Consider the following 11,552-nt stretch of genomic DNA (forward strand, 5'->3'; position numbering starts at 1 on the left):
GAGCTGAGATTGGGGGCGGCAGGGCCACGTGGGCCCCACAAGCTTGCCCACCGCCACCAGGGGGTGGTGGCGGCTACAAGGCTTGTGGCCCACTGGCCCACCCCCTCAGGTGGATCTTTGCGCAGGTATTTTTCATATTTTCCAAAAATAATCTCTGTAAATTTTCAGGACGTTTGGAGAACTTTGATTTCTGCACAAAAACAACACCAAGGCAATTTTGCTGAAAACAGCGTTAGTCCAGGTTAGTTCCATTCAAATCATGCAAATTAGAGTCCAAAACAAGGGCAAAAGAGTTTGGAAAAGTAGATACGATGGAGACGTATCACCCCTGTGGCGCTTCTTCGGCCTAGTATTTTTTATAAATCCAGAAAAAAATCATCGTTGATTTTTACGGCGTTTGGAGTTGCGCAGAATAGGTATCTCAAAGTTTCTCCAATTTCAGGCCAGAATTCCAGCTGCCGGGATTCTCCCTCTTCATGTAAACCTTGCAAAATAAGAGAGAAAAGGCATAAGTATTGTACCGTGAAGTGAAATAACAGCCCAAGAAGCGATAAATATCAACATGAAAGCATGATGCAAAATGGACGTATCAACTCCCCCAAGCTTAGACCTGCTTGTCCTCAAGCGAAAGCCGAGCTCAATAAATATGTCCACGTGTTTAGGGAGAGAGGTGTCGACAAAACAAGATACGAACATGAGGCATCATGACCATGATCAGAACAACAATACCAACATATAATCTCTCATGCTAAAGTGATAATTCCTTCACAAAGTAAAGCACGGATCACAAACCTTACCGAGAAGTAACAACCGATAGCATGTAGTTATTGAAGCAATTGCAATTTATCACAACATCAGAAAGAGTCAAATAAGAGCTTGTAAAGCAAATCCACATACTCAATCATCTTTTCATTCTCTACAATTGTTACAACTCACGTGGTACTCATGAGATCAAAGTTTCAGCTGGACACAGAGAAAGATAGGGGCTTATAGTTTTGCCTCCCAACTGCTTACCTCAAGGGTAATGTCAACAATAATAATTCATGAGTTCTTACCTCCAAGTTGACATATGAATATAGATCTTTCCCAAGCATATGACGTTAGCCAAGATAAAGGCGAAACAAGGAATTGGTGAAGATCACTATGACTCTTTGAAGGGAAAAAGGTAAAGGTACAAGATAGGCCCTTCGCAGAGGGAAGCACAAGTTGTCATGCGCTTTTGAGGTTTGGATGCGTGTCCTCTTAGCGCGGAGGTACGTCACTTTATATTGCCTCCTGTGATAAAGAACTTTATTATGCAGTCTGTCGCTTTTATGTCTTCCTCATCACAGGTTCGTACAAAGCTTATTTTCCACACACTAATAGATCATACATATTTAGGGAGCAATTTTTTTATTGCTTGCACCGATGACAACTTACTTGAGGGATCTTATTCAATCCATAGGTAGGTATAGTGGACTCTCATGGCAAAACTGGGTTGAAGGTTTATGGATGCACAAGTAGTATCTCTACTTGGTGCGGAAGTTTTGGCTGATAAGGGGTGGAAGCAAGCGTCACATGCTAAGGGATCTCTAGTCATATAACATTGTTCGGAACCAAGCAAGTTTCAATCAACATTCTTTTTATATGTGAAGCCATCACTTCCCATAAGATCATTACATGATATTTCATGCTTTTATTCTTTTCTCACTCTTTTGATCATGGCAAGAGGCAAAGCCCTCAACTAAGACACTCTTTATTATATGGCTCACGAGCTCGAATACATCGGGGGTGACACAAAGCAAAACTCAAGACTAAAACACCAAGACTTTTAAACTACTAGAGAAAAAGAAAACTGAAAAGGAACAAACTAAAGCAAAGGTAAAGGCAAAAGATGTGATGGTGATACGATACCGGGGCAACTCCCCTAAGCTTGGCAAAAGCCAAGGGGATTGCCCATACCCATGCTCAGTTGTATTCCTTTGGAGGTGATGGTGGTGGAGTTGTTCCAACATGGGTTTGATCCTCCATCTTCCAAGGCATAGGTGCTCCATCATGGAAAGATGAACGAGTCTCCGGAATCCTCAAATCTGCTGCCAACCGTATTGATTTAAATCTATACCCATACTCACAGTTTTGGTTCTGCAGGTCATAGATCTGGGCCTGGAGTTGATCAATCCTATCATAGAGCCTGGAGAGGTGCTTCCCAATGTCATTGGCATCGATCCTATGCTTGCTGGTGAACTCCGTGATCATCATGTGGTTGGCGTTGAGTCCACGCTCCACCATCCCTTGGCACTTGAAGACCTGTTGCTCCATTGCTTCAAGCCTCGTCTCAACGCTTCCGGTCTTCTTGGGCCCCTCAACATCACGGATGTGCAACATCCCCTCACGCATCTCGATAGATTGAGGGTGTTGCAGCACTCCCGTGAGGTAGGAATTGATGACCTTCTTGAATATCTTGTCCTTCGGAGCTTTTGGGGAAGTCATAGCGATCTAGATCTGCAACAGAAACAGGCTCGAAACGAAAAACAGAGGAAATCTACGTGATACAGGGGTCAGACCTTTCGGGAAAATATATATTGATTTTTTTTCAGACCAGAAGGAGTACTCCGCACGAAAACGCAGTCCGGGAGGCGCACGAGGTGGCCACAAGCCCCCCAGGCGTCGCCAGGGGTGGGCCCGCGCCTGGCAGGCCTGTCGCCTCCTCGCGCGCTCTTCGGACTACTTCCAATTATTGTATTTTTTCAAATATTCCAAAACGGAGAAAATTTCCTACTGGAAAAGTTTTGGAGTTTGTTTTCTTACCAAATCACATACCTCTTCGTTTTCGGAGTCTGAAACAGGCTGATAAATATCCCTTATTTATGGTATTGATGATATTGCTTTCAACATTTATGGGAGTACCTGAGATATAATGCTTGATTCTCTGCCCATTTATAACTCTCAGACAATTACCTTCCATGTTGTTGATCTTGATAGCACCGGAACGATATACTTCCTCAACAACATAGGGACCTTCCCATTTAGGGAGAAGCTTGTGTGCAAAGAATCTTAAACAAGACATAATCACCTACATTGAACTCACGCTTTTGTATCCTCTTATCATGCCACCTCTTAACCTTCTCTTTGAACAACTTGGCATTCTCATATGCCTGAGTTCTCCATTCATCAAGCGAGCTAATGTCAATAACCTCTTCTCACCGACAAGTTTGAAATCAAAGTTGAGCTCTTTGGTTGCCCAATAAGCTTTATGCTCTAGCTCAAGAGGTAAATGACATGCTTTACCGTACACCATTTTGTACGGAGACATGCCCATGGGATTCTTATAGGCAGTTCTATAATCCCACAGTGCATCATCGAGCTTCTTAGACCAATTCTTTCTAGACCTGTTGATGGTCTTTTGCAGAATTAGTTTAATCTCTCTATTGCTTAGTTCTACTTGACCACTGGACTCAGGGTGATAGGGAGACACAATTCTATGGTTGCCATCATACTTAGCAAGCATTTTACGAAAAGCACCATGAATGAAATGTGAACCACCGTCGGTCATTAGATATCTAGGGACTCCAAATCTAGGGAAGATAACTTCTTTAAGCATCCTGATAGAAGTGTTGTGATCAGCACTACTAGTGGGGATAGCTTCTACCCACTTAGTGACGTAATCAACAGCACCTAAGATGTGAGTATACCCATTGGATTTCGGAAAAGGTCCCATATAATCAAAGCCCCAAACATCAAATGGTTCAATGACAAGTGAATAGTTCATAGGCATTTCCTGACGTTTACCGATATTACCTACTCTTTGACATTCGTCACAGGACAAGACAAACTTACGGGCATCCTTGAAGAGAGTGGGCCAATAGAAACCTGATTGCAATACCTTGTGTGCAGTTCTATCTCCCGCATGGTGTCCCCCGTAGGCCTCGGAGTGACACTTCTGTAGGATCTGTCCCTGTTCATGTGCAGGTACACAACGTCTAATAACACCATCTACTTCTTCCTTATAAAGGTGAGGATCATCCCAAAAGTAATGTCTCGAGTCAAAGAAGAATTTCTTCTTTTGCTGGTATGTGAAACTAGGGGGTATATATTTGGCAACGATATAGTTTGCATAATCAGCATACCATGGTGCACTACGTGAAGCATTGATGACATTCAATTGCTCATCGGGAAAGCTATCATCAATAGGTTGTGGGTCATCAAGAACGTTCTCCAACCTAGACAAGTTATCTGCTACGGGGTTATCAGCACCCTTCATGTCGACAATGTGCAAATCAAATTCCTGTAGCAAGAGAACCCATCTGATAAGTCTAGGTTTAGCGTCCTTCTTCTCCATGAGGTACTTAGTAGAAGCGTGATCAATGTGAATAGTGACTTTGGAATTAACTATGTAAGACCTAAACTTTTCACATGCAAACACGACTGCTAAAAATTCCTTTTCTATAGTAGCATAGTTTCTTTGGGCACTGTCTAGAGTTTTACTAGCATAGTGAACGACATTCAACTTCTTATCAACTCTTTGCCCTAGAATAGCACCAACAACATAATCACTAGCATCACACATGATCTCAAAAGGTAAGTTCCAACCAGGTGGTTGAAAAATAGGTGCAGTTATCAAAGCCCTCTTAAGTATTTCGAAGGCTTCCTCACAATCATTGTCAAAGACAAAAGGAATATCCTTTTGCAAGAGATTGGTAAGAGGCTTAGAAATCTTAGAGAGGTCTTTAATGAACCTTCTATAGAAACCAGCATGACCAAGGAAACTTCTTATACCTTTGATATCTGTGGGGTATGGCATTTTCTCGATCGCATCAACCTTAGCCTTATCGACTTCAATACCTCTTTCAGAAATTTTATGTCCTAAGACGATGCCGTCATTAACCATAAAGTGGCACTTCTCCCAATTCAAGTAAAGATTGGTATCTTTACATCTCTGCAAGACTCGATCAAGGTTGCTGAGGCAATCGTCAAAAGAAGACCCGTAAACGGAGAAGTCATCCATGAAAACCTCAATAATCTTTTCACAAAAGTCAGAGAATATAGCCATCATACATCTTTGAAAGGTGGCATGTGCATTACACAAGCCAAAAGGCATACGTCTATAAGCAAAGGTTCCGTAAGGGCAGGTGAAGGTGGTTTTCTCGTGATCAGATTGTGCAACCGGTATTTGGGAGAAACCAGAATAACCGTCTAGAAAGCAAAAGTGTGTGTGTTTAGACAGTCTTTATAACATTTGGTCGATAAAAGGCAAAGGATAATGATCTTTCCTAGTGGCTTTATTCAGTTTCCTAAAATCGTTCACCATCCTATAGCCAGTAATAATCCTCTGTGGGATCAATTCATCCTTATCATTAGGGACAACGGTAATGCCTCCCTTCTTAGGGACGCAATGCACAGGACTCACCCAGTCACTGTGAGCAACAGGATAGATAATACCCGCTTCCAAGAGCTTTAGTATTTATTTCCTCACCACTTCTTCCATCTTAGGATTTAATCTCCATTGATGATGAGAAACTGGTTTAGAATCAGGATCAGTTTTAATCTTGTGCTGGCATAGAGTGGGACTAATGCCCTTAAGATCATCAAGAGTATATCCAATAGCAGCACGGTGCTTCCTCAGAGTTTTTAGTAGCTTCTTTTCCTCATGCTCTGAGAGGCTAGCACTAATAATAACAGGATATATCTCCTTCTCATCAAGATAAGCATACTTAAGAGTATCATGCAACCGGATCACCCTTTGGTGGGGGTGGATCCCCAAGCAGTTCAACATGCAAGTTATTCTTAAGGATAGGATATTGTTCTAAGACAACTCTATCTATCTCATCCCTTTCATCCATATGCATATCATTTTCATGCTCAAGCAAGTATTGCTCTAAGGGATCAGTAGGAGGTACGGCAATAGAAGCTAAGGCAATAGTTTCATCCCTACTAGGCAACTCCTTTTCATGAGGTTGTCTACCAAACTTAGAGAAATTGAACTCGTGTGACACACCTTTAAAGCCAACAGTGACAATTTGCTTCTCACAATCAATATGAGCATTGACAGTATTGAGAAAAGGTCTACCAAATATGATGGGACAGAAGCTATCTTGTGCGGTAGCAAGAATGAGGAAATCAGCACGATACTTTGTTTTACCACACAAGACTTCAACATCCCTAGCAATTCCCACAGGGAAGATAGTATCTCTATTGGCAAGCTGAATAGTGACATCAATGGGTTCTATCTCAACAGGTGCAATCTCGTCTTTGATTTCATCATATAAGGATTGAGGCATTGCACTAACACTAGCACCTATGTCACATAAGCCATGATAACAATGATCTCCTATCTTAACAGAAACAACAAGCATGCCAACAAGAGGCCCATGTTTGTCTCTAGCGTGTGGTTTAGCAATTCTAGCAGCATCTTCACATAAGTGAATATTATGTCCCTCAACATCGTCGGAAAGAAGATCTTTGATAATAGCAATGCTAAGTTCAACTCTAATTTTCTCAGGGGGTGTAGGTGTTCTAATGTAGCCTCTACGTATCACAGTTGGAGCTTTAGAATGATCCTTTATCCTAACAGGGAAAGGTGGTTTCTCAATGTAAGCACTAGGAACAACAGGATCATTATAGGCAATAACTCTCTCTTCAACTAGATTGGGTTTAACTACATTGACTTCTACAAGAGGATGATATTCAAACCACTTCTCTTTGGGGAGATCAATATGAGCAGCAAATGATTCACACAATGAAGCTACTATCTCAGAGTCAAGTCCATACTTAGCGCTAAGGTCACAAAAAGTATTTGTTTCAACAAAGGATTTAACGCAATCAAACTTTAAATTCATACCTGACTCCTAACCTTGTTCCAACTCCCAATCTTCAAAGTTGTGTTTAATTCTCTCCAAGAAATTCCATTTGAAGTCAATATCTCTCTTCATAAAATAACCGGTACAAGAAGTGTCAAGCATGGTGCGATCATCATGAAAAAGCCGAGCATAGAAGTTCTGAATGATAATTTCTCTAGAGAGCTCATGATTGGGGCATGAATATAGCATTGATTTAAGCCTCCCCCAAGCTTGAGCGATGCTTTCTCTGTCACGAGGCCAAAAATTATAAATATAATTCCGATCACGATGTACTAAATGCATAGGATAAAACTTTTGATGAAATTCCAATTTCAACCGATTGTAGTCCCATGATCCAGTATCATCACATAGCATATACCATGTCAACGCCTTATCCTTCAAAGATAAATGAAAGACCTTCTTCTTGACCTCATCCTCGGGCAAACCTGCAAGCTTAAATAAAGCACAACCTTCATCTACATAGATTAGAGTCAAGTCTGGATGTGATGTTCCATCTCCTGTAAAAGAATTAGCCAGCAGTTTCTCAAGCATACCTGAAGGAAATTCAAAGCAAATATTTTCAGTAGGTACAGCAGGTTGAGGAGCAACTATTTGTGCTTCCGTTTGAGGTGAAGATACCCCGAACAAGCCCCTCAAAGGATTAGTTTCCATAGTGACAAGTGACAATAAATTTCAGCACACTATATGAAAGTTTCCTTACCAATTTCCACTTACCAAAGGTGCTTCAGTCCCCGGCAATGGCGCCAGAAAAGAGTCTTGATGACCCACAAGTATAGGGGATCAATTGTAGTCCTTTCTATAAGTAAGAGTGTCGAACCCAACGAGGAGTAGAAGGAGGAAAAACACTCCCGAGGACACACGGGAATTTCTGTCATGCTAGTTTTCATCATGTTCATATGATTCGCGTTCGTTACTTTGATAGTTTGATATGTGGGTGGACCGGCGCTTGGGTACTGCCCTTACTTGGAAAAGCATCCCACTTATGATTAACCCCTCTCGCAAGAATCCTCAACTACGAAAGAAGAATTAAGACAAAGTCTAACCATAGCATTAAACTAGTGGATCCAAATCAGCCCCTTACGAAGCAACACATAAACTAGGGTTTAAGCTTCTGTCACTCTAGCAACCCATCATCTACTTACCACTTCCCAATGCCTTCCTCTAGGCCCAAATAATGGTGAAGTGTTATGTAGTCAACGTTCACATAACACCACTAGAGGAAAAACAACATACAACACATCAAAATATCGAACGAATACCAAATTCACGTGACTACTATTAGCATGACTTATCCCATATCCTCGGGAACAAAAGTAACTACTCACAAAGCATGATCATATTCATGACCAGAGAGGTAATGAGTAGCATCAAGGATCTGAGCATAAACTCTTCCACCAAGTAATCCAACTAGCATCAACTACAAAGAGAAATTAACACTACTAGCAACCTTACAAGTACCAATCGGAGTCGTGAGACGGAGATTGGTTACAAGTGATGAACTAGGGTTTGGAGATGAGATGGTGCTGATGAAGATGTTTATGGTGACGAGTCCCCTCCGATGAGAGGAGTGTTGGTGATGACGATGGCGACGATTTCCCCCTCCGGGAGGGAAGTTTCCCCGGCAGGATTGTCCTGCCGGAGCTCTAGATTGGTTCTGCTCAAGTTCCGCCTCGTAGCGGCGGGAATCCATGAAAAAGCTCCTCTCTGATTTTTTTTCCGTACGAAACCCTTCATATAGCAGAAGAGGGGGGCCAGTGGGCCAGCAGGCTGCCCACAAGCCCCCTAGGCGCGTCCAGGGGGGTGGCCACGCCTAGTAGGCTTGTGGCCACCTGCTGGCACCCCTCTGGCGCTTCTTCGGCCCAGTATTTTTTGTAAATCCAGAAAAAAATCATCGTTGATTTTTACGGCGTTTGGAGTTGCGCAAAATAGGTATATCAAACTTGCTCCAATTTCAGGCGAGAATTCCAGCCGCCGGCATTCTCCCTCTTCATGTAAACCTTGCAAAATAAGAGAGAAAAGGCATAAGTATTGTACTGTGAAGTGAAATAACAGCCCAAGAAGCGATAAATATCAACATGAAAGCATGATGCAAAATGGACATATCACTGCTAGCCGTGTTGGTCCATGACCACATTAACAGGCAGCGGCCGCTGTTCCGGGGCATGTTTCGGCATTAAATCGCAACCGAGAGAGCGGCCATTTCCTTCTATGGAAGGACTACTTTAACACAAGCAATCCGCTCTTCAAACATCAGAAAATCCGGCGTCGTTTCCGTATGGCTAGGCATGTTTTCAACCGAATTCGAGAGGGGGTGGTCGGATACGATAACTATTTCGAGTGCAAAGAGGATGCCATTGGAAGGATTGTCTTCTCATCTTATAAGAAATGCATTGCTGCCATTCGGATGCCTGCTTATGGAGTACCTGGTGATCTTATCGATGAGTACGTTGATACGTCTCAAAGGTATCTATAATTTTTTACGGTTTCACGCTGTTATCTTGTCTTCTTTGGATGTTTTGTGTACCTTTTATATCTTTTTTGGGACTAACTTATTAATTCAGTGCCAAGTGCCAGTTCCTGTTTTTTCTGTGTTTTTGACTCTTTTCAGATCTGATTTTGGAATGGAGTCCAAACGGAATAAAAAACCCGAAATGATTTTTTCCCGAACGGAAGAAGATCAGGGGGCCTCTGGGCCAAGCGAGGTGGGCTCGAGGGAGCCCACAAGCCCCCACTCCGCTACCAGGGGGAGGCGACGGTGGCAGGGCTTGTGGCCTCCCTGGCCGCCCCCTAACCTAGATCCTTGGCCTATATATTCCCAAATATTCCGCAAAAAATCAGGGGAGCCTCGAAAATATTTTTCCGCCGCCGCAAGCTTCTGTTTGTGCGAGATCTCATCTGGAGACCATTCCCGGCGCCCTGCCGGAGGGGACTTTGGAGTTGGAGGGCTTCTTCATCATCATTATCGCCCCTCCAATGACTCGTGAGCAGTTCACTTCAGACCTACGGGTCCGTAGTTAGTAGCTAGATGGCTTCTTCTCTCTCTTGGATCTTCAATACAAAGTTTTCCATGATCTTCATGGAGATCTATCCGATGTAATCTTCTTTGGCGATGTGTTTGTCGAGATCTGATGAATTGTGGATTTGTGATCAGATTATCTATGATATATATTTGAGTCTTTGCTGATTTCTTATATGCATGATTTGATATCCTTGTAAGTCTCTCCGAGTCTTGGGTTTTGTTTGGCCAACTAGATCTATGATTCTTGCAATGGGAGAAGTGCTTGGTTTTGGGTTCTACCATGTGGTGACCTTTCCCAGTGACAGTAGGGGCAACAAGGCACACATCAAGTAGTTGCCATCAAGGGTAAAAATATGGGGTTTTTATCATTGGTTTGAGATTATCCATCTACATCATGTCATCTTGCTTAAGGCGTTACTCTGTTCTTATGGACTTAATACACTAGATGCATGCTAGATAGCGGTCGACGTGTGGAGTAATAGTAGTAGATGCAGAAAGTATCGGTCTACTTGTTTTGGACGTGATGCCTATAGATATAATCATTGCATAGATATCGTCACGACTTTGTGCGGTTCTATCAATTGCTCGACAGTAATTTGTTCACCCACCGTCTACTTGCTTTCATGAGAGAAGCCACTAGTAAACACTACGCCCCCCGAGTCTATTCACATCCATCGTTTACACCTCCGCTTTTACTTTGCTTTGTTACTTTGTTGCTTTCAGTTCTCACTTGGCAAACAATCTATAAGGGATTGACAACCCCTTCATAGCGTTGGGAGCAAGCTTTTGTGTTTGTGCAGGATCTTGAGATACTCCTCCACTGGATTGATACCTTGGTTCTCAAACTGAGGGAAATGCTTACCACCGCTAAGCTACATCACCCTTTCCGCTTCGAGGGAACACCAACGCAAGGCTCCAAGGCCACGGGGGAAATCCTTTGCATACTTGCCTAGGAAGTCCCTTAAGGCGTAGCCGCAGCAGAAAGATCAAGCCAAGTATTCTCCCGTCAACACGCCTATTTCTAGCGCCGTTGGAAGGTCTTTTGTTGTAGTAGCAGAAGTATTTCTCGCGCCGTTTCCGGGGAAGCACAGCTGACATCATACGACCGTATGAGTGAGTCTACATGCCTAGAATCGTTATACAGATTCTGCAAGGCTGTGATTGGAGTGTTTGGTCCTGAGTATTTGAGAGAGTCGTCTAGTGCACACACAACCCGCTTGTTGGCGACCAATGCCAGCCGGGGCTTCCCAGGGATGCTTGGCAGCATAGACTGCATGCACTGGGTATGGAAGAACTGCCCTTCTACTTGGCAAGGCTAGTACAAGGGCCATGTCAAGGCTTGCACTGTCATACTTGAGGCCATGGCCTCTCAAGATCTCTGGATCTGACATTTTTTCTTTGGCATGGCCGGATCACACAATGATATCAACGTGCTTCAATGGCCGTCGGTGTTTGCAAGGCTTGCCAAAGGCAACAGCTCGCCGGTCAATGTTAACATCAACGGTCACGACTACAACAAAGGATACTATCTAGCTGGCGGAATCTATCCACAGTGGACCATTATTGTGAAGACAATCTCCAACCCTGTTGGAGAGAAGAGGAAAAGATTTGCCCAAGAGCAAGAGAGTGCTAGAAAGGATGTCCAGCGTGCCTTTGGTGCTCTGCAATCTCGATGGGGAGTAAATTACCAAAAACTA

Source organism: Hordeum vulgare, chromosome 2H, assembly GCF_904849725.1.
Source record: "Hordeum vulgare subsp. vulgare chromosome 2H, MorexV3_pseudomolecules_assembly, whole genome shotgun sequence".
In the NCBI taxonomy this organism is placed as follows: domain Eukaryota; kingdom Viridiplantae; phylum Streptophyta; class Magnoliopsida; order Poales; family Poaceae; genus Hordeum; species Hordeum vulgare.